Source organism: Capsicum annuum, chromosome 4, assembly GCF_002878395.1.
Source record: "Capsicum annuum cultivar UCD-10X-F1 chromosome 4, UCD10Xv1.1, whole genome shotgun sequence".
Taxonomy (NCBI): Eukaryota; Viridiplantae; Streptophyta; class Magnoliopsida; order Solanales; family Solanaceae; genus Capsicum; species Capsicum annuum.
The window spans coordinates 126,112,721-126,137,568 of NC_061114.1; positions in this window are offsets into that span (position 1 = coordinate 126,112,721).

The window sequence follows — 24,848 nt, forward strand, 5'->3', positions numbered from 1 at the left end:
TAGGGAATTGGTTTAATCAAGCCCCAAACTCGAGTAATGCTTTCACCAATTGAGGAAAGAATTAGTTATTCTCCATGGTATCTAACAAATTTAAGATGAACAAGAAAATCCTGCTCTCATGGTTGAAGATCCACCATCGTGTAGGACAGTTTGTAAAGTGGAAATCCCACTTTTGATAAATTTGACCTCCTATTTTTAAAAATTGGTTGCTAGAGTTAACTTTGTAATGAAACAGAACATGGTGTAGCTTTTGATCAGCAGTGGACATTTTATAAGGCTTTCACATGAAGCTCCACAAGTCCACCTGTGGAATTTCTTAGAGATTAGTGACACATTCATTCCTATGGGTGTGTCAACTAGCTATGTTTAGGTGCCATTTTTCCTTTTTTCACTATTAGGGGAAGCAAAAAAGTGGTTGAACGCTTAGTCAAAAAGTTCAATCACAACTTGGGATGACTTAGCACAGAAATTACTTATCTAATTCTTTCCATCTGGCAAGACTATGAGACTACATAGTAAGATAATGAGCTTCAAATAAAAGCTAGATGATAAATTATATCATGCGTAAGAGAGGTTCAAAGCTCTTGCTCAGGACTATCCACATCATTATCAGACCAATGAGGTATTAGCTTACACTTTTATTGAGGCACTTGATCATAACAAAAGAGTTTTGCTAAATTCAATTGCAAGTGGTGAAGCATTAGAGTTGACGTATAATGAGCTATACACCTTAATGAATCGGATTACACAAGGGAATCCTAAATGGCATTCTGACTCAAGAAGTGAAGATTGAAGGTTTGTTGGAGGTGGACCCGTTTACTGATATATCCACTCAAATTATTGAACTACAAAATCAATTCACTACTTAGCGCAAAATATGAAATTAAGGGTTACACATCCTGTAGCAACAACTAAGGCAATTCATCAGACGAGTACTTGGTACAAGATTTATGGCCACAGTGGTCATTTTTTCTTTATGTATTGTGCAAATCCTGAGTTAGTGATATTTGTGGGCGATGCTCAAAGACCAAATTATGGGAACGCCTATAGTCAAAAGTGGTAGACTCATCCCCCAATTCCATCATGGAACAACCAGCAATAGTAGGTTCAAGGAAATTATGCCACTAGCAATATAGAAGAGATGCTAAAAAAATTTTAGCTTCTCAAGTACAATTGGAAGCAGATATAAAGAGCCAGGAGATAGCTACAAAGAACTTTGAGATGCAGGTTAGGCAAATGCAATAGGCACAATATACCAAGCCTCAAGGTGGTTTTCCAAGTAACACTGAACCTCCTAAACAAGTAATGACAATCACTTTAAGAAGTGATAAAGAGCTCAATAAAGAACCTCTAAAGGAAACTAAGGAGGTAGAGGTGGAGATAGTTCCTAAGCAGGTAGATGACAAAGTTATTGAAAACTCAAGAAAGTTTGTGTACTCAAAAACCAAAGTTGTTGAATAGGTAAAGCTGAGACTTCCACCACATTTCTGATAGAGGCTTAGAAAAGCAAAGGAGGATATGTTATTCAAGAAGTTCTTTGACACATTCATAGAACATTACATTAATCTTCCTCTTTCAGATGTTGTGCAGGGAATGCCCAAGTATGCTAAGTACTTGAAGGATGTCGTCACTAACAAATTTAAGCTGTAGGATGTTGAGACAGTAACACTAATAGAAGAGTGTAATTCTGTGGTGATGTAGAAGATGCCCAAAATAGTTAAAAAACTTGGGAGTTTCATTCTCCCCATTCAAATTAGCAACTGTGAGGTGGTCTATGCACTTGGTGATTTGGGGGAAAGTATCAACTTAATGCCCCTTTTCTTGTTTAATATATTAGGCTTGGGAAAGCTGAGATCGAGCTCTGTGTTACTCCAATTAGCAAACCAAACCATAGCTCATCCTGAAGGAATCATAGAGGATGTTGTCATTAAGGTTGGTAAGTTTATTATTCCTATTGATTTTATTATTTTAGATTTTCAGGTAGATAAAAGAGTGCCACTCATCTTGTGATGTCTATTCTTGGTGATGGGAGGAGCATTGATAGATGTGAGAGAGGGCACACTCACAATAAGTTTGGATGATAAAGAGGTAGTTTTAAAAATGTACAAACCACTCAATATACTATCATACTAAAAAGATTTGTGCATGATTACAATGATTGAAAGGGATAAGTGTGGGGTGGTGGAGTTTAGTACACTAAAGACTTCTTTGGACTTATTTATCGAGCAGTCCAAAATACAACCACACAACTTGAAATGATGCAAATTAATAAGGCTGAAAAGGCCATTGTTGAGAGAGTTATTGACATTCAGAGTTCACACTCACGAGGTAAGAAATGAATAAGAAAATATCCTCTAAGTAGGAGGAATAAAATGAAAGAAAATGGATGAGTTAAGGATTCGGTTGTGTTGTGACACTAAATCAAGAGTTTCTTGGGAGGCAACCAAGTTAACATAGGTTTTATTTTTAGTATTTTATCTTTTTTTTACTAGTTTATGTTTTTATTAAGTCACAAGCTGATGGAAAGTCTGAGTACTAGAAAACCTGAGCTAAGAAGGATATCAAAGACTGAGTGTGTAGTCCAAGGACCCTCTTGAAGAAAGAAGATTCCACTAGCTTGTCCTAGAGGCAACAGGGAGTATATATATCTCTACATTAAAGTATACTTTGGGTACAAAGTTGATTTTTAAGTGTGGGGTGGGGAATAATATTCTTATGTGTGCTATGTGTGACTGCATGATGCAAGTGTGTTTTTTGTAAAAAGCATGTTGATTATGTTAATTACTACTTGTTAGATGCTTAGACTCTTGATTATGACTCTTGTACTTGTTGGCTTAATTTTGAATTCATGTGACTGTTTGATTAAGAGTCTATAATGATCCTACTTTAGTTGATCATGTTCCATATGTGTGTGGGGTTGTTGTAAATTCCTTGTTGCATTTGATTCTATAACTTGACTGGTGTATGTGCAAACCAAAATAAAGAGTATGGGTTTAGGTGATGGTATAGGCATTTCCTTGATAGCCATACTTATACCCTTTTTCTAACCTACCCTAGTGCATATTCCTACTTAATACCATTGAGCCTTTAGCATATTTTATTTGGCCGCTTTATATATTGTCTGAATCCCCTTCTTTGATAAACCTTAGTTTGATCCAAACCACCTAAGTGCTTTAGTGTAAAATTAATAGAGTTAAGGAGTTGGAATTAAAATAGCAGAAAGGTAAAAATGAAGTCGTAAAGTAATAATTATTAGTGCATAAAATTGATGTGTTGTGGTTGGTAGTTAAAGAAATTTGTGCTAAAAAAATTTAGTCATCAATAAATAGACAATACTCCCTTCCATATTATATGTGAGTGAGCTTAATGAGATGGGGTGAAACAAAAGTTATTTGAAGGTAGTAGAGGTGAATGTTGGTTAATAGAGATTGGTCTTAATTGTACAGTGTGATGTATTAAAGCGCTAGGGAAAATATTAGTTGAGTGCAACGCTAACGGCAAGCCTACTGTTCATCTTTTGTAACTTGTGAATTCCTTGTTAGAGTGAGCATAATATGATTCTTCTATCCATTTTATTATAAATTCCATCTAGGTGAGTGCTTATGGGTAACTCTCTTATTATGAGGGCACGTGTGTGATGATAGTTAGGTGATTTATATTTTTTCTTTTATTGAACAATATGTATGAGTTGGCCAACTGGGAGAGTAAATAATTGAGGCTAGGATGTTTCAGATTAGTATTCTTGAACTGTCAATTGTGTTTTTAACATGCTTAGTGTAGGAACTTGCATTCCGTGTAGTCAATGTATTACTAGATTGTGTGTCTTGATTGTAGTAGAAGTGTGGAGTCACCTCAGCTTATGATGCTCAGAGTAAAGAGTTGTTTGAGGATGAACAAGGCTTTAAGTGTGTGGTAGTGATCTGAGGTGGTTTAATTCACTCAGTGTTGTTATCCTAGATTATTTAGCCTTATTTTGAGGACTAATTGTGTTCTTAGTGAGTCAATTATGATATAATTGAGAAATTAAGTGTTTAAGTACTTGACAACAATATTTAAGGTATTTTCCAAACAATTTTGTACTTAATTTGGTCACTTGGAGTTCAAAAAAGAAAACTAGTGTTGCTAGTTTGAGATAGGTGTTGTTCTAGTTGATTGCGATGGAATATAATATTTATAGTGAGTCCCTAATATTTTTATTATATGTGTGGAACAACTTTTTTTATATTTTTTAAGGTTCAATTGAATCAATCGAAGAGTCAAAAGACTAAGTTAAAGATCAAAGTGGGCAAGACTAGTTCTTAGCTTAAGTTTCTTGTTTACCATTATGGATTGTGTGTTGTTTTGACCTCTAATCTGTCGTGTTTGATGCTATATGATGCTTGGAAATTTTATTATGATTATATATGGATGATTCAAAAGCTATAAATAAAGTGGAAATAAGACCACAAGGCTTGGGATGGAAGACAAATGCACAAGACAAAGTTTATACGTCAAATTGGATGTTCCAGTGTACCCTTACGATTGAAGGGATTCACAACCCATATTACATGGGAATGGGAAAATCTTCGCAACCCATAATACAAGGTAATTATCACCATGTATCGACCCCTACTATCTTCGAATGGGTGGCACATCTCGGACTATACTCCCACCACGGCCAAAAGTCTTCCTCCTATAAATAGGACACTTGAACACATTGTTATATGCGTTGGATGACTTGGAAGCTTGGAGAAGGTATGAAAAACACTTGAATTAGGTTTTTTATTCTTTAATTTATCCTCTTTAGGGATTTTAATATGTATTAATTCATCTTGATTATGAGTATGTCCATTAGCGGCTAAAAGCCCTCTTTCCTAGGTTTAGGCCATGATTATGATTACTATTTCTTTGAATTGATTTGGTTTTGATTTCTTATAATATTTGGTTGTTTATTTATCATTTTCATAACTATTTTAAGGATTCGAAACCCTTATAATTTATCAATGATCATCTTTGTGAGCCCAGGAGGGGGAATAAGAGGATAGAACACGGGGATAAATAGAATAAGGTTCTTATTCTTTTATAAAATAAAGAATTATAATTAGCATCTAGGATAGGTATATACCTAGAAGCCTTGCTTGGTTCACTTGAAGGATGAAATCTTAATTCATCTCAATGGATTATTATATCCCAGCTCAATGATGTAGTAATTTCTAATTAGGTAGAATAGACTATATGACATTGAAATCTACTATTTCAAATTTAAATAGATCCACCAAGGTCTCCCGACAACCGATAGATAGATTATAACCACTATAGAATTTTCTACCTACCACAAATTCACCAATCAAGGTAAAAATAGAAAATGGGTCTAAAATAAACCCATCACCATACTATAAAACTTGTGGTGTGTCATTGCATCAGCATACGACTAATATGGAGTCTATCATACCAAGGATGGAACTTGGTCAATCAAACCACACACCAATATATGACTAAGATCCCTAGACCTATCACACTATATGACTTATGGTGGGTGTCGTATGATAAACAGAAGGTTCAAAACTGAGAAAATTTTCAAGGGTTAAGGTTTGGGTGCTTTTAGTATCCTTATCTCTTTCCTTTTAACTCAGTCCCTGCCGAAGGTAAATAGTAATCTTCATCCAAAACACTTTCTTTTTAAGTTTGTTTATGTATTCTTAAATCATAGATTATGTGATGAGTAATTGGATCCTTGTAATATATACAAGTATGGATATAAGTTTGATGTATTTCTATTGATTCCTTTTCAAATCCCAGATGAATCATATTTGAGGATGAATGTTTCCAATGGGGAGATATTTCAATACTGCGTGTCTAAAAGTTAATGTACAATGTACGACTCATCTCCTTAAGTCATATAAACAACATATAAGTTGTATGGTGGAGTTGTACCTATGGCAGTGTAGAAAATTTAGAGACTGTTATAGATATGAGTTGATCATAGAAGTCATCAAGTTATGGTACGAGTCATATAAAGTTGAGTCATAAGGGTAATAACCTAGGTTGTCTAAGCTTCTGTCCAAGTTATGAGTGGGGGATACAAGTCGTATTGACAAGTTACTAGTCATATGTTAGACTCATATATTTACAAGTGTATTCCATCTTGATCCTGCCAAGATTGCAATTTATGAAGATAACTTATACATTCACCATACGAGTCAAATAGTGGACTCATTAAGATTGGCGATCAATTTATATAGTGTTCAGTTAAAAGGCCTTTTGCTCTTTTTCCCTATATTAACTCCTAACCCACAACTATAACCTAAAAAGGAGCGTTATTTCATCCATATTAAGTTAATTAACAACACTTTCCTCCTTCTATATCGAAGATCATCACGATTCAGTGTTCTCTCAGCAATTTCATCTTTGAAGTCTCAAAGTTCAAGCTCTCTTCACAAGTCAAGCAATTTCAGGTATGTGAGGTTTATGAACAACATTATTTTTTCATCTATATGGCCAAAAAACATTATTTTAAGAGAGAATATACTTGTTTTAAATTAGTGTTCATACCAATATAACCATAATCTTGAAGTGTGACATTAGCATGTGATAAAAAGCTTTAAATGTATCAAGGTTTGCATATATTCATATCTTGACTAGTAAGATTGAAAATATTTTTTGAAATTCATTATCTAGACTAGGATGTTGTTGAATGATTTTAAGGTGATTATTGAGCATAATGTTTTGTTATGAATTTCTATGAAATAAAGCATGAACTCCAAGTCCTAATTACAAGTATTGAGTTTACAAGAATTTAATACTGTTAAGATTCATTAATATGTTCTATAATATGATTTACAGAAATGTTTGATTTTTAGATCTAAACATAAGACATGAAATCCACAAGTATCATCTTAATTATGATTTAAATCAAAGAAAAGCATAACATGAAATCCAGAAGTATCATCTTGTTTATGATTTAAAGTAAAGAAAAGCATAACAGGTTTTTAGTCTGTAAACTCTTACGCTATTTTAAGGTGGGTTTTAAAAGTATGAGCATATACATAGTGTGGGAGAAGTATTTACAATGCGAAAGAAATGTGAATGAGTGTATCCTATAATCCTAGAAACTATGAGCCACCATAGGTTAACATTTTTCCCAATATAAATGAAGTATAGTGATCACTTAAGTAAATGATGAAAGGATAGAATATCTCTCCCCAATGTGATGAAGAACTTGGACTCCATGGTAACTCACATGGTTTATGTCGGCTATAAGAATCTCCCATAAGAAAGAATAAGAGTAAAATTTCTGAACCTAAGTTTTATGGCTCACTAAGTTTACTCTTATGCATCATTATCTATGTTTTATGATCTTGAAGTCTTTCATTTTACACAAGTTCAAAGTGAGTCATTTATACTTAGCTTGCATTATTTGAAAGTTTATATATATATTCAGTCCTTGTTTTACTTTCCATTCACCCTCACATATTCAGTATATTCTAGAGGTACTGACCCACATATATGTGTATGTTCTACATTGTCTTATAATGTAGGTTCTAGTGCTTGTTTCCATCTTATCAGACTTCTGTTCATTGATACAAGTATTTTAGTTATTTTATTTCCATTTATGTTCAGGTCAACTGGGGTTTATCCTATTGGCTCTCTAGTTGATAGTAGAGGTTTGTTAGATTATGTATTTTCTAAGTTCAAAGAGTTTGTTTAAGGTATCCTAATTTAAAGACTTATGTCAAGATATGAAATTTTTTACCTTCTGTTTCTATATCTATTAGTTCACTTTTCATGCGAGTCTCATACTAAATAGATATCATGGGTTAACTTAGGGATATTTGTTGTTTTGAGCACCGTGTGATGTCCAAGGGCTACTTTCGAGGCATTATAGTGGTTTATTTTTTATCTTAAGGCCTATAAATTTATTTTGCAAGAGGTTTCTATACCATTTAATTTGGTTTAAGGATTCTATTTTTGAGTTCCCCTCTTTGCACTCTATCTTGATAATCAAAGTGTTTTCTAAATTGTTTAATAATGATCTTCTTGGTATTCCTCTACATACACAAATAAACTTTGGGATTGATCTTCCTCTAGCTACCTTTACTCACCTATACCTTGGATATGGATTATATAATCCTTGGTGGCCTTCATAACACTTGTTAAGTGATTAAAACACTTCAAATACTCTTTTAAACTCAATCTTGAAGATTGAAGGCTAGGGTTTTTCAAGTGTTCTTCAAAGGGGCTCAAGAGCTTCTCTTTGGAATCTTCTTGTATAAGGCATGTACTCCTTCCCTCATTGATAGATAGAACTAAAGGCATTTGTATTTCCTTTTAAATATTGATTTATGAATCATGAATGGCTATTTTCGAAATATATGTTGAGGGACTTGATGCATATGGTTTGGTATTGGTTTAAACTATGTTTTTACATATTTTCTGTAATGGTTTGCATATGTTGGTACATGTTGGTTATGGTTAAATAAGTGGGTCTTGAATTACCCTAATTATGGTGGTTTATGCATTGCTTTTGGTCTTGCTAAAGGTATACCCTCAACATGTTTGATAAAATGCCTAAAAAAAAATTTCACTCTATTGTTAAAATTTTATTGGAACTCTTGCATGGTTTGGCTTGGTGGTGGATCACTAAATGGATTTGGATGGTTTTACATGGTTTAAATGATATAAATGCTTTAAATAAGGGTGGTAATGATGCGGTGTGGTACGGGTGAGGTGAGGGTTCTTTCCAAACCCGCAACTTTTAAAACCGCACCGCATTGCTCTATATCACCTTTAAACCCACATAAACCCACCCCACACTCATAGCCACGCATACCCGCACCGCCTCATGTTTTTATTTTGTTTTTGAAAAAGTCATAACTCCATTAAAAATCATAATATTTCCAAATCTACAACTAGGAAATAATAACAATTAATTTCTATTATTTCATTTTTTACTAAGAAATTGTCAAAAAGATCATGTGTACAATTAATGATCAAATATCATATTTTAAAAAAATAAATAGAGATATTAAAAAAGCTATAAAATTATTTATTTGAAGTGCTATACATGTCATTTGAAGTATCATAATATTTTAAGTAAAGAATACATATAATTTTAGGTTTAATCACGAGAATAATACTAATTTTTATCTTTTTTTAATTTAAACCCGCTTATACTCACAAACCGCACTGCACTGCACCATTTAAAAAAAATTACTTTAACCTGTACCGCACCATATAGCTTAAAACATACACCGCCCCAGATAGCTTAAAACCCGCACCACCCAACACCCACACTGCCCCACTGCCATCCCTAGATTTAAATATTTAGCAGGGTGATAAATGGTTTGGAATGGTTTTAAATGGTATAAATGGTGTACATGGTTTGGAAGAATTAAATGATAAAGCTTTGGTGGCTATGAAATTGGTTATACTTGTGGGGTACATGAGAATCCCACAAGTGGTTTAATATGGTTACTAGAAAGGTACATGGAATCCCTTAAACCTATAAAAGGTTGGCTAAGAATAGCACTAGCAAGTATAGTTGGTATGACAAAACCACTACTAATGGCCTTGGTTAATAAATGGTAAATGGATTGGCTGGTTTCTTGGTAATGGTTTTAAATGGGTAATAATGACGGGTTGTGTAGCAAAGTAGTGGAAAGTAATAGTCTCGAGGGGATCAAAATTGGAAATTCATACTTATCAATATGAGGTTTGGTCTTGAGCCATTTCAGTAGGGGGAGCTAAAATTATATAGCCCATGGGTGGTTTAGGATGGCAAAGATACACATCCCAAGTAAAGGTTTTAATGGCATGTTAAACCCAATTCCCTTTTCCAACATAGTTATATATATGTATGTATGGTTGTATGCACTATAGATGGTTTCACTTGGTTTTATAAATGGCCTTATTTTAGCCTTATCCTAAATACATGCTAGTGTTCACCTACTAACCCATCTTTAGGTGGTTGTATACCCACACTATGTAGGGACCGACCATTCTACTTCTCCTGCTTAGTGAACGGATTTGGGTATAGTTGATATTTGATTGAAGTGGTGAGCTTCCATAATTTTGAAGGCATCTATTTCATGTCATGGTTTACTTTACATATCTCTTGCCTTTCTTAGATTTTGGTTTTTAGCTATGGTTGGGGGTATATCCCAACTAGGTACTGGTAGGTTGGTCTAGAGGCTTTGTATGGATAACTATGGACTTGGGTATGGTATGGACTATTTATGTTTTATCTCTCTCTATATATATATATATATACATACATTGGATTGTTATAATAAGTTTTTGGTTTATGGGTTTTGGTATTAGTTTGGTCAGACATTGGGTGGTGGGACTTTGTTGGGTTGGTCTTGGATATAGACTTTTCCCAAAGTTAACACATTGTTGGATATGCTATATTGTTATGTGTTTGACTTCAACCGACTTATGGTATATGCATGGTGCTTTAGTTGGGTAACGGGGTGGTTCCCAGTCCTGGTTGGGCTTGGGGATTGGCCATTATGATAAGGCCTTAGTTTTGGTAATGTCAAGTTTGTATCAGAACTTTGGTTTTTGGTGTCATGGGGTGTCCACAAAGATAATTCGAGTAGGGTCTTGCTTATGGCTGTGTCGTGCCCCACGCTTATAATCATAAGGCTACAGGGCATCTAGGAATGTTCCACTTTCTTGGTTATTCTATTTTTGGGCTAAGGAGTCTAAGGTCTTGAACTCTCCTGTGAATATTCCTTGCCTCACTCTTCAGATCATGTCCTCTAAATAATCTAAAGATTTTTGGAAATTCATCTATCCCACTCGAGGAAAGCATAGATAGATCTAGTCTAACTAATGGGGCACAGACCCGATTAGGTATCGCAACTTCTACTTTTCCCAGTGGATCCAAGTTTTTATCATCCTATTTTCTTTATAGATTTTGTAGTCGTACGCACCATGATTGTTTCGAGGAGGAAGGAATTTGTGTTTTGGTAGTATTCAAGTGGCTTATATAAATCGAGAGTGTCCCATAAGGGTTGTGCTTGGGAAAAATAGGATATCGGTTGCTACTTCTCTAGCTCTTATACCTAGGGTGCTACTTCTGGCTTCGATATTCATCGGGATCGTCTCAATGTTTTTACTATTCATTAGGAGTCTAAGGCATCTTTTGATGCCGACACCGATGTATTGAAAACTCTTTTTAGTGTGGTGTGTATGTTTTACTTGGTATGGGGTCTTCTCTCTTTTATGGCCCCATTTATGGTTGTGTATTTCTGTCCCAAATTCATCTCAGACTCTTTTCCTCTTCTGTTTCTATCCCAGTTAGTGACTCTACAATTGCTAAAAGAGTCTAAGGGTGTGTGGTATCTTCTGGTGATAAAGGAGTCAATGGTGAAATTGTTTGACTAGGATGTGGTGGATTTCAATGTTATTCTGAAATGGATTGGTTGCATTCATACTATGTGCCATTGGGTTGTCGGATCCGTAAAAAGATTGTTTTTAGGATCTATGGTGAGTTGATTATGGGGTGAAAGGATGGTTTCATTCCCTAGTTATTAAAGAAAAAATTGTATTATATCTTAAAACTTAAAGGTTGGTTTCAAAAGTGACATCTTTATTATTTGGTCCAGGTTAAAGATTCTAAATCAAATGGTCTTTCTTTTCATACGATTTTAGTGGTGCACGAATTTCTTTGGGTCCCTTTTCGATAACCCTCATGATTTCTTTCTAATTGGGAGGTTGGTTTGGGGTTGGTCTTGTTTTGGACATTTTTCCAAACTTATATTCCTTCTTTATAGGTTTTTTTTGGTGGAGTTAAAGGATCTTAAGGAGAAGTTAAGGGATCTCTTAGATGAAGGATTCATCAGTCTTAATATTCCTCTATGGAGTGTTTTGTTTTGTCATACATAAGGGGAATGGTTTTCCCTGGGAATGGATAGGTTGGTGGTGGGTGACTAAGGAATTGAGAGTGTCCTTCTTTTTGGGTGGACCTTATATATATATTCCTTTTTATATGGGGTATTTTGATAGTATTAAATGATGGTTGGAAAATCCTAGGCTTGAATCAAGATGCTTGATTTTGATAAAAGGGAGTACGATAACTTGAAAATAGCAATGCAGGAGTTGTGGAATTAAACTGGTAGGTTGGATTAGGTTGATGATTTTGGAAATACAATAGTGGTAAAGTTGTGACTTGTAGACCGAACATTTAGGAAGAACGGATGGATTGGGGGTTTAGTCATAGGTGGGATAGATCATTGAACTTGCACATGTCTTTGTTCTTATATTTGTACTTTATTGTTGGCATGAAATAGATTATTAAATTCATGATTTTACATATGGGTTGGCATAATTGAGGGCTTTGACATGATTACTCATTTAGTTGATTTTCCATTGATTATGGTGCATTATTCACGCTTATTTATGTTTATGAACATTGTGGGATGCATGGGAATGTAGAATATGGATTCCCCAATTACTTGGTTTTAGTCTTGGTAATTATATGACCTCAAAGTATTTGTGAAATTTTTGTTGAATATACTTTTGTCATATGGTTTGACTATTCTTAAATCTTTTGGTTGAATAAATGATTAAATGTCATGAGCTGAACCGAGGCCCTGATTGCAACGGGCATCCCGAACCTTGAAGGCCCGAGAGACCCCTTATCTTGTAATCAAAAGCATAACTCATTTAGTATAGTAAATCGAAAGTAAACTAGAAACCTGGTAGTTCTATTATTTCAACTTAACAATGTGGGACGTAAGTCCATAAGAAAACCCATAACCATCTATCACAAGTCTATAAAGTCTCTACTAACTGAACGCAGCATTCTGTCTGAAATCTGGACAAGGCCCCCAGTCAGACCATGAACTAAAATCAATTGAAATCAACACATGGAAGAAAGCGTTCTGAAATGAGAGAGGCTCACCAACTCTTAATGTTTGACCATGGTCTGTAGATTAGTGGGATCACAAGATTGATCCTCTAAACCTGAAATATAGGGAGTCAATACACAAAGGTACTGGTACGAAGAGCAATCCAAAATAACATAATTTTTATACAACGTAAGTGAGAGAACTTCATAAATCAATTTAACATATGGTAAAAGAAAACGTGTCGGAATAGTTTAATGAACTTCAAAACATTCTTCTTGCAATCATGGCTCAATTTATTAATTTACTTATGAGCTAGATGGTACGCCCGACAAGTTCATAATTCCACAGGCTATATGAAATCTTCCCTTGACGCGGGGTCCAAGCCCCAAATCTATGTTTGCTGCAAGGATTGGAGTATCAGTAAAGGAAAAATGTAAGATCACAAAGCAGGGCACCAAAATCCCCAATTAAATCAACATGTCATGGTAGTGCACAAGATCACAAAGTAAGGATCCTAAACATAGTGCTAAATTGGGGATACATGACTCAAGGTACACAAGATCACAATGCAGGGTACAAAAATCCCATGTCGGCAAATCATGATTTCCAACATAGAGTAATTCAACTCGTTCTTTCTTCGACTAACTATCTAACTCTCTTTAAGCCCAGTTCTAGCCTCTTAAAAGAAGATATAAATCATGGTTACAAACTATTCTTTTCTCATTCTTTTAAGGGCACATCACTACAGGGTATTTTTATACCTAGACTTGCAATTCATTCAGATCGTATCTTTCCACAACCCTTCTCATTCAAAACATATAAATTGCCACCAAAAGATTTATCAAATAACATGAGAGTTCTTATAGTCAAAGTCATAAGGAACATATACAAACACAATTCCATTTATTCAACATATGCATAATGGTAAAAGAAACATTTAACACTTAAAAATTTGTCATCATTTATAAACCAACTTCAATATTGGTTATACACAACTCTCATTATCAAAAAAGGGCTCTTAAGTTATGCTCTCAAAACAATTTATAATTCATACCATGAAAAGTCTATAATTTCATCATAGGGAAAGAAAATTTCACAATTCACATTCGTAATCACTTTTTGAACTCAAATCATGTCTGCACAAGATTATAAATCAAGTTTAAGGAAAGAAACCCAATGACTGTTACGTACTTTTATCAAGTTTGATTCAAAATGCATGTTTTGAAAGAAATTTACCAACTCCGTACATATATATACTTATATAACTTTAAATCTTGTTAAAATCATAAAATATATGCCTATGAGATTGAGGATAGCCCTATGTACCTTAAGATTCCTGATTGGTGAAGAAAGCTTGAATTCCTTATTTTCTTGAGAAAGAGTTTTTGGTAAGGTTTGTTCTTAGTGATATGCAGGGCTTTTTCTTGAGATTGTTTATAATTAAAAGACAATAATGCTCTTTAGGATCCCAAATTTTGTGTTATGAACTAAATGTGTAAAGGTAAATAACCCAAATACCCTTAAAATGCCAAGAAACAAAAGCTGGATGAAATAGGAAGGGAGTGATTTAGGCCTTGGAGGGGGGGACTACCTCGATTGGCACCCGCCTTAGAGCGGGGGACTAACCCGAGCGGTGCACGCCTTAGAGAAGGGGACTAACCCGGGCGACGCCTGCCTTCCTCGATGGTGCTACTGGTTTAATCTTCTAAAGACGCTCTTATGCTTGTCCAAAAATTTCAAAACTCACCCGACATGTACTTTTGACCTCCCTAAACATGAATCGACTTAAAAATTAACATTTTGAGGTTGAGAAGATTGATTTAAAAATCCAAAAAGTCTAGGAGTCTTGAAAGTGACTAATTCCTCAACACTTAGTGAAATTTTCAAGTCTTAGACCCCTTAAACTGCAATTGAGAGATTAATTGAGCTAAGACTCTAACGGGGTATTATAATAACTCCCTCTTAGGAACATTCTTCCTTAAATAACACTGGTTTAAGCATAGACTACTGAGGAAAATGAGGTTGTACTGAACATGCCTGACTGGAAATATTATTATATACTGAGTTTGAAACATGATACGTGAACTGAAATATAAATCATAGGATTAGAGTTTACACACAAAAGCTTGATTTCTATCTCGAAAAGGCAAGGTGTCATATTATCTCTCCCATGGTATCATTCATCCCCAAATTATTGGTAGGAACTTGTTGAAGCTCTAAAAGTATAGAATAAAGAATGTAACCTTGCATTGAACATTTTTCCTCACCAAAATATGTGAAGGCATCAAAAGATCTTCATGATAACCCCTAGTGATATGTGTAAGCACGAAGCATGAGATAATAAGAATTGATATAGAGATGACTTTGTACATAATTTCTAGTGATCACAATCATTAAAACATAAGGCATGAGTTTATTAGGCCTGATTTTACATAGGTACTAATCATGAAACAAGATTTCACGGGAGATAGGAATAGAAGCGTTCTCTACCTTACTAGATAAAATAAATAGATTTAAACTTAGAGACACTACTCATCTATGACCCAAATAATAAATAAAATACTTTATGACATCCAAGATATAATTCTCCCATCACACATCAAACCACAAGAGTTTGATTTCTACTGTATAGTACTTCTATGTTGAGGCATAACTTAGACAAAAGAGGTGTTATCTTAAGCTATAGGACCCCATACTCTACATCCCTTTAAGAATATTACTTCACATTATCACAACCATCAAACACCTTCTGGTTTTAATCTAGGAAGTACTAACCACATAGTACATGGGTTGTGTTTTCATCAATCACAACATTCAAGCCTATCATTACTATACCAACTTTATGGATCTTGATGAGTGGTGATTTTACCACCTATTCTCACTAACATTCATGAACACTAACATTTTTTGAATGAATAAATGAGACATATTTATGAGTAAATGCACTAATATCCACTACATCTAGGCATAGAGTTAAAGAGATCAAAAGATATGAAATGGCACTTAAAATGATAAAAAGGGAGCAAGGAAGAGTACAACTAAAGACCTAGACCATATCAGCCTCAGTTAGAATGACTGCGGTCCTCAATCCACTATCGTGGTCGGTCAAGATGATTATCATAATGTAGTCTTGGAACATATGTGCAGTTGCATGGCCTCAGTCGTAAACAATCTTGAGTGATTGTGGTTCAATAGGATTATGCCCCAGGGCAGTTTTGTAAAACTACATGTACGAATCCCAAATCATATATAGGAAAAAACCCTCTCTTCTTTGGATATTACTTACCTCATATCTATTTTATATTTGAAAGAAAAAAACCCTAATTGGGAAAGTGTATAACTAATCCTAGAGGCTGAATTTCTTAGTAATTTTGTGAAGAATGGATGTCTTGGATAATCCCCATGGTATATATCTTCTTACTTTCATCATGAATAGCTTAGTATTTAGGCTTGGGATTATGTTGAACTAAAGCGTGTTTGTGTGCGGGTGTTGATGTGTTTGCATGATTTTTGGTTGTTAATTATGGATTCCATCATAGCTTGCGCTTAGTAGTTGGTATTGGTGGGTGAAAACTCCAAAATCTCCAAATGGGTTTGATGGATGAAAACCCCAAACTCTAGAAACCCTTCATCATCCTTTAAAGAGGAATGAAGGTGAACATAAGGTAACCTATAACATCATTGAAAGAAGGTTATAGGGGACAAGGAAATAGTGGACAATTAAGTATATGGTTTACTACCTTTCACAATCTTAGAAATAAGTTAAATTGGAGTGTAAATCATGTCAAGAGCACTATCCTAGAAATAGGGATGCTTTATTGCGGATTTGGGTGATTTTAACTTGTATACTTGTTAGGTGCTCGAAATAGCCAATGGGTGAAATCGTTGTGGCTTGATTGAAAGATTGCTCATAGGGACTATAAACCTAGCCTATCCTTTAGTTGACTACTAAATTTCATGTCAAACCATCATCACCCCCCATACTTGCACCTTTATGTAGAAATAATCCTAAGGCTTTCTCAAATGTTGATTTTAAATCAAAAGTGCTATATCCATGCATTATTAGTTGACAAACTATACCCAAATCAAATCCCCCTATTTTATTTTACATGTCTTGTTTATTATCATTACGGGTAAACTTGTTGTAACTAGAACACCCGTAAGATTTAAAGCTATAATTTGCTCTTTGTGAATTTGACCCCAACTCTAGTTGGGTTGTTTGACAACAACTATGTTACCCTTTAATCATGGAAGTGAGTTGAGTATTATTAAAATGGTGTGATTCTTGCTTGGGAATACCCCGTGTGGTATAATTTATTTTAGTTGCTGTTTTTAAATCTTATTTTAGGTAATAGAACAATCAACATGGTCCCCTTTGATTCTCCTCTAGATAATGAGGGCCTACTAAATAAAGCAGGGAAAAACATCCAATTTGTATCCCACCAACTAATAGGAAGGGGGTCTTCCATGTGACTAGCGTCATGCTTCACATGTTGCAAATGAAAGGATTGTATGGGGGTCAAGACTTTGAGGATCCAAATGCCAATTTGAAGAATTTTTTGGAAGTGTGTGCACCATTTAATATAGCACACATTACTCAAGAATCTATTTGACTTCGCCTTTTCCTATTCTCATTAAGGGGAGAGGCGGTTTCATAGCTCTGCTCACTTCCAACAGACTCAATTATGTCTTGGGGTGCACATACTGAAGTGTTTATTGCTTTTTATTTCCCTCCATAAAAAATACTTCAAAAGTGGGATGAGATTGTGAATTTTTGATAAATGAATAGAGAGCTATTTTTTAAAGATTCTGAGGTTTAATGGTAAGCTTGCTCAATGCCCAAATCATGAAGTCCTAGAGTTAATACTTCTTGAGATGTTCTACTGTGCCCTTGATCTATTAAACAAAATACTTGTAGATAATTTGGTGGGTGGTTCCCTAGTGGATTTTCACAACCACGCAGCCTTTCTATTGATTGAAGAAGTGTCAAAGAAAAATCGGGGTTGGCATATCCACAACAACAACAACAACAACAAACCCAGTGTATTCCCACCTAGTGGGGTCTGGGGGGGGGTAAGATGTACGCAGTCCATACCTCTACCTCTGAAGAAGTAGAAAGGTTGTTTCCGATAGACCCCCGGCTCAAGACACGAGATACCACACAAACACATAGTAAAGCACAGCACAAGATTACATAACATAAATATGACACCCATAAGTAATATAAAACAGAGGAAAGCACACAGATTTATAATAAAACATGGAACACGGACTCCTAACAAGAAAAAAAACCCCACCAAGTAATTCCCTACACTAGCGACTCAAACTGGCCCTAGTCGGGGTTGGCATATCCGAGAAACAAAAACTCCCAAGATTCCTTCTACAACTTTCATGGTCGATAATAAACAAAGAAAACAAAATGAAGAAAAGGAGGGGAGCATAGAAAAAATGATAACCAAACTTGAACTCTTGACAAATAATGTTTTGGGTGCACCCGCGAAAGTGGTCAATGCTGTAGCATCAAAGTCTTATGAATATGATGAAGAGGCAAAGATGTTGGATGAGGAAATCCGCTATTTGGCTATATTGACATAGATCTTGAATAGAGTGGAAGGAACGGACATAATGGTCCTTTAGTTTAAAGGTGATTTTTATCAATCTTCTCAAACCATGATATCTCACTCTACCTCAATTAAGCAATTGGAGACCCAAGTTGGGAAAATCTCCATGCAACTAAATATTAGGCCTAGAGGTAGACTACCTAGTGACATGATTTTTAATCCAAAGAATGATGCCCAAGTTCTAGAAATTGTCATAAGGACTGGGAAGGTACTTGATGAGCCATTTAGAGGAGACTTTAGTGAGAATTTACTCAAGGATAAAGCAAAGGAGGTAATGCCCTAAATAAAAGAAGCAAATGATGAGAAAGATATTAAGAAAAGTAATGAAGAAGTGGTAGAAGTTAGAAAGCCACAAGGTGATGCAGGGCCAACCATCCAAGTTCCCTCCTTCTCATTCCCTCAATGATTGCATAAATAGAGGAAGGTGACAAATTGAGGAAGTTCATGGATAAACTTAGCAACCAATTGATAAATATCCCATTTCTTAAGGCAATCTAAGAGATTTCGAGATACGCAAAGTTGATGAAAAAGTTTATTTCTAAAAAGAAGCCTACTGAAGGTAAAACCATCGAGGTAACCCGTGGGTATATTGATATCATGGATATCAAGGTTGCAGAAAATAAAGATAACCCTGGACGTTCACCATCCCTTGCACAATTGGGAAGCATGAATTTGCAAGAGCTCCATATGATCTTGGTATGAGCATCAACTTAATGCCTTTTGTCATATACAAGAAGCTCGGATTGGATACCCCAACATCGACCTCTATGCGACTTCTCATGGTGAACTGGTCCATCAAAAGGCCGGTGGGTATTTGGTTTGATATCCTTGTCAAAGTGGAAAAGTTTATACTCCCAGCAGACTTTGTGGTATTGGATTGTAAAATGGATAAAGAGGTACATATCATCCTTGGAAATCCTTTCTTGGCCACCAGGAGAGCTATTGTCGATCTAGAGAAGGGGGGATGAAATTTATGGTGCAAGAGAATGAAGTCTCTTTCAAAATTTACAAATAAAAAAAAACCATAGAACTTCAAGTAGTATCCGTGGTGGATGTTGAAAATAAGAATGCAAATGAGGAGGGGTTTGAAGACCCACCTTGAGAGTGAAGGTTGAAAGACTTCGTGCTATGACTATAACTAAGGCGCTAGGTGGGAGGAAACCCACTAATCCCATAAGAGTCGCTCATGTCCTTTTTTGTTATGTTTTTTTAGAATAGATGTTGTCTTTTGTATATGAATAACCCTTGAATTTGTGGAAATATAATGTGCATTGGATGATCTTGAAAAAGAGAAAGTGTGTAATTCTGCATTGAAACTAAACAAGGGTAAAATTCGTGAAAATTAAGTAAACAGCTAAATAGGGGAACAAAATTACTCTTAGTTACCATGATGAAGGTGATACGGGTGTCTGCAATCGGGGCAACCTGACCGTGATTTTGGTCACTTCATTTATTTAACCCTTCATTTCCCCTCATATCCACTACACTCCTTTTACATATTGTACTCTCTAATTTGGGCTAGTTTTTGTCCAAGTTTGCGAGATTCCAAACAACATCCTTGCACTTCTCTTGCATCACAACTTAGGTAAGTGTCATGAATCAATGTTTTTACTTTTGAAAATAGGCCCTCTAATTCATATTTAAGAGAGGGACTATAGATTTGATTGTTATTACTTTTATTTTTCCATACTTGGTGTAGTGTGATGTTAGCTACTTAGATAAGGTGTGTACATAATTGGGAAATCTTGAATACCAAATAATGTGTGTAAAATATGGACAAACAAGATGTACGCACAATGCGTTTGAAACTTTCTCAAATGAACTTTCAATAGGGATACCTATATTTTAAAGGGCATTCAAACACTTATTAGCATTGCTCAATTATTTTCCCTGTTCATCTATATTGTACAGCCTACTAGTAACCAAAAAATTATAAGAAATCTAAACATGAGAAGCTAGCATGAAACCAGTCTCCGGTATTACTGACCGCAATCGCGCTAATGTAAACACGGTCATGGTTCGCAATTGCGATATCCAAGGTTAGTTTCCTGCCATGCCAAAAATCCTACGCATCTAATTTGTAAATCAACACCATCAATCACCCGTTCTAATAAGAATTAATAAACAATATAGTACAGTTTGCAGGTTAAAATGCCATTGATTAATGTAATGTGTACCTAGTACTTTTAGGACAACCTCTTGGATAAGTATGATCACATCCGATTCATTGCACCCGAGTGTCACACTCACTACTACACTGATTTGTTAAGAACAAAGCTTCTCCTAAAAAGAGAAATTTATTTTGAGAATGTGCCGAAGAAACTATTGGTATTTCATGAAAAACTTAAAGCCATAGGATGGAAATTCTTCGACCAGAATCCATGCATTACAAATGAATAATGGGTCCGCAAATTTTATGCCAACATTAGTGAAGTGTCTTTTTTGGACCCAGTCAATGTGACTATCAAGATTTGGGGAAAACTGGTTATAGTTGGGGATAAAAAAATCAATGATGTTTATGGGCTCAAACATGAAGACATGGGTGAAGGGGTGTAAACTGGAGAGTTGGTTGGCTCAAAGGCTCTACCCCAAAAAAAGTTACTTGGACCAAGACTAAAGTAACATCCATATGAAAGGCTTCACTTCCTAGGCTCGGATATGGTTGCACATCATTTGTAGCTGAGTTTCTCCTTACACCTACATGACAAAAATCCCAAAATTGCATGCTTAGATGGTTTCTTTTATTCTAGATGGCGTTACACTGGATGTTGGTCAACATGTGGTCAATGAAATAGACCATTTCAAGAATCATGGTGGTACACATCTATTTTCCCTTTTTGATTACTGAGCTTTGCCAGAAAGTAGGCGTAAAAGTATATGCTAGTTATATTTAGGTGCATCCTAGTGCCCTCATCTACCCCTTATAGATTCGAAGAGAGGGCACACCCAACAAAAATAGGAAAATAAAGATCAACTTGGAAAAGCCGGCATGCAGTGAGTGCAAGTCTCATAGGCTAACCACCACGGTACCTCTTAAAGATATTAGAGTAAATATTACAACCATCAAGTAACTTATGTCTTCTTTGCCCTAAGTACCGAGAGAGCCTTCTAGGACCCATCATTCATATGTGTCATATGCCGATTATGAGAAGTATAGGGAGGACCAAAAGAAGTAAGAGGCTACCATTCCTAATCGTGAGAAAGCCTACACTTCTTTGGCTGAATCAGACTAAGAACTTCAAATTGAATGTGAAAAAATTATTATAAGAGAGAAGAAGAGGGATGAGTTATTTATCAAGATGTGGAAGAGAGTGAAAGGTCTATGAAAGGCCCTACAACCCCAAGACAGACTTTTTTCCTCTTGGGTGGAGAGTGATGATGAGGTCCCAGTCGAGTGAACTAATCTCGAGTAAAATTATGACGATACAACATCCGAGAGTGAAAGCAACCCTTGATGCAGTTATAGGGAGAACGCTTATCTCTTTTATCATTAATTATATATGCAGTGGGAACACTGCTATCCGTTTAGTTGGGGGTGTCTCCTTATTTCATTTAATTTGGCCCTGTACTGTTGATATTTTTGTATACTTTTTTGCTCTTTGGGATGATTCTTAGTTTTATTTGGGTTGTAATATTTGCGCAGTATGATGGTGTCTATATTTGCAGAGATTAGTTACTTTATTCTTAGTTTTCTATTTTCGTTTAAGTTTTAATAGATGAGCCTTTCCATCGTGGTTGGGTTTCCAACTATAGGTGTAGGGAAAGTCTTAGTACCCGTGGCATCGACTCCATAAAATGCAAGGAAAGTCTGAGTACCTATAGCATTGATGATTTAGGATAGCATTCATATCCATTGGTGAAGTCTGAGTAACCATATGGGTGGTTCGCCCTGACTATAGTTTTTAATGTGAGACTAAAGCTTGGGTTATTTCCATGATTAGTAAATTATGCGTTGTGCAGATACAAAAGCAAAACACCACCGTCCATCTGAAAATTTTTCAAAAATTCAAAGACATGGGTGTGAGCAACTTTATGATGAAATTTTCCCTCTTTCTATGACTCCAAAAGTTAACTTTTGAAAAATAGTGAATACTCTATATTTGTCTTGAGGGGATAGAACAATTGAACCACCTTGACAACATTCGCATCCCATGTGTGTGAGGTTAATTGTCCCAGTTCATGTGTACTTGTGCCATCTAGAACTTGCCCTATTAGTCTTTCAAAGATAAATTTTGATTGTGCTTGGTTGATAAAATAACCATAGGACATCTTGTGATTTTGGAAGCCCACTTTCGCCTAAAAAGCCTCCCAATACATAGGAGTTACCCTTAGTCACCCTCTTTGAGCCTTTGGACTCTTCTTTGGCAAACGTATTACAAGTTATGACCCATCTATTCATCCTCTCTTGAGCCCTACCCTTCTTGAACTAAATATTACAAATTGAGGCTAAAAGCCTAAGTTAGGGGTGGTGGAAAGAGAAAGAAGTGTAATTGAGCCATGAAGTCGTAAGAAAGTGCCTACGAGCTTAAACAAGTAAGCATTTTGCTTTGAAAAAAGAGAAAATCTATTAAAAGAAAAAAATGCATAAATTTTAATTGCATGCAAATAGAGTGAATAAAAGAAGGCGAAGAGTATGTGAGTAAAGAAAAAAAGGGAAAAGTAGATAAATTAGTAAAGGGAAAAAAAGTGGCCCAAGTAGCAATGCATAAAAGGATTATGATGTAGAAGTTCAAGGAGGGTTTAGCCTTATCATCCCAAGTTAATATCCTACCCTACCCTAAACCTATATTATAATCTCAAAAAGTTCTTTTATGATTCCCAACCAAGTATGTCATTGTAGTGGTGATAGAAAATAGGGGCAAGCCTATGGTATGGTAATTTTTAACATGGAGAATATTTTGAGAGAGTAAGTGTTTACACTTAAAATTCCTTGTTGAATTATTGGTAACTAGGTGTGTGAATTTTTCCTTTCTTGTGAGAAGGCATATGAACAAGTTGAGGTTGATGATTTTGTCATCTTTTGCCCAATGAGATAAATTAAATTATAGAATAATTGAAGTCAACATGTGAGTCATTTCTAGAGTGTTAGTAGTTGTTACATGATTGCTCCTCGAATTCTATCGCATCCTTCACTATTCCATTTTATGATGAGGGAAGTTGTTAAAAGACTATTTGCCAATGGGTGAAAATCTTTTGGTGGTAGCAATCAAGTTTAAGTCATCATGATCATTGGGTGATAGAATGAGGGCATTCATATGAAATTGACTCAGAATAAGGGGTAGTGTTGCTTCAGGACAAGCAAGGTCATAAGTTGGGGTTATTGATGAGTGGCAATTTTACTGCCGATTCTCACTAACATTTGTGCACACTTCCTTATTTTGAATGAATAAATGAGACATATTTTTGAGTAAATGCACTAATATCAACTCATTGTAGGCATAGAGTTGAAGAGATCAAAAGATATGGAATAGTGCTTAAAATTATAAAAAGAGAGCAAAGAAGAGTGAAGCTGAAGGCCTGGACCATATCAGCCGCAGTTACCACGACTGCAGTCCTCAATCTGCGGTCGCAGTAAGTTAATATGGTAGGATAACACGATCATGAAAAACAAGCATAATTGTGTTGTCGTGATAGCGGTTAAGCATAATTATGCCCTAGGTTAGTTTTGTAAAACCACAAGGTGGAATCCCAAATCATATATAGGGAAAACCCTCTCTTCTTTGGGTATTGATTACCTCATAGCTATTTTTTATTTGAAAGCAATAAACCCTAATTCTGCAAGTGTGTAATTAATCTTGGAGGCTTAATTTTATAGTAATTTTGTATAGAATGGATGTCTTGGATAATCCCCATGGTATATCTCTTTTTAATTTCTTCACGAGTAGCTAAGTAATTTATTCTTGGTATTATTTTGAACGAAAGTGTTTTTATGTGTGGGTGTTGATGTGTTTGCATGATTTTTGGTTGTTAATTATGGATTCCACCATTGGTTGAGCTTATTATTTGGGATTTATGGGTGAAAACCTCAACATCTCCAAATGGGCTTGATGGGTGAAAATCCCAAACTCTAGAAACCTTTCATCATCCTTGAAAGAGGGATAAAGATGAACTTAAGGTATCTTATAACATCCTTGAAAGAGGGTTATAGGGGACAAGGAAATAGTGGACAATTAAGTCTATGGTTTACTACCTTTTTTCCATCTTAGAAAGAAGTGTAATTGGAGAGTAAATGATGTCAAAAGCTTCATCCTAGAAATAGGGATGCTTGATTGAGGATTTGGGTGATTTCAACTTGTACACTTGTTGGGTGCTTGAAAGAACCAATGGGTGAAATCATTGTGGCTTGATTGAAAGATTTGTAAAGTGACTATAGACCTAGCCTATCTTTTTG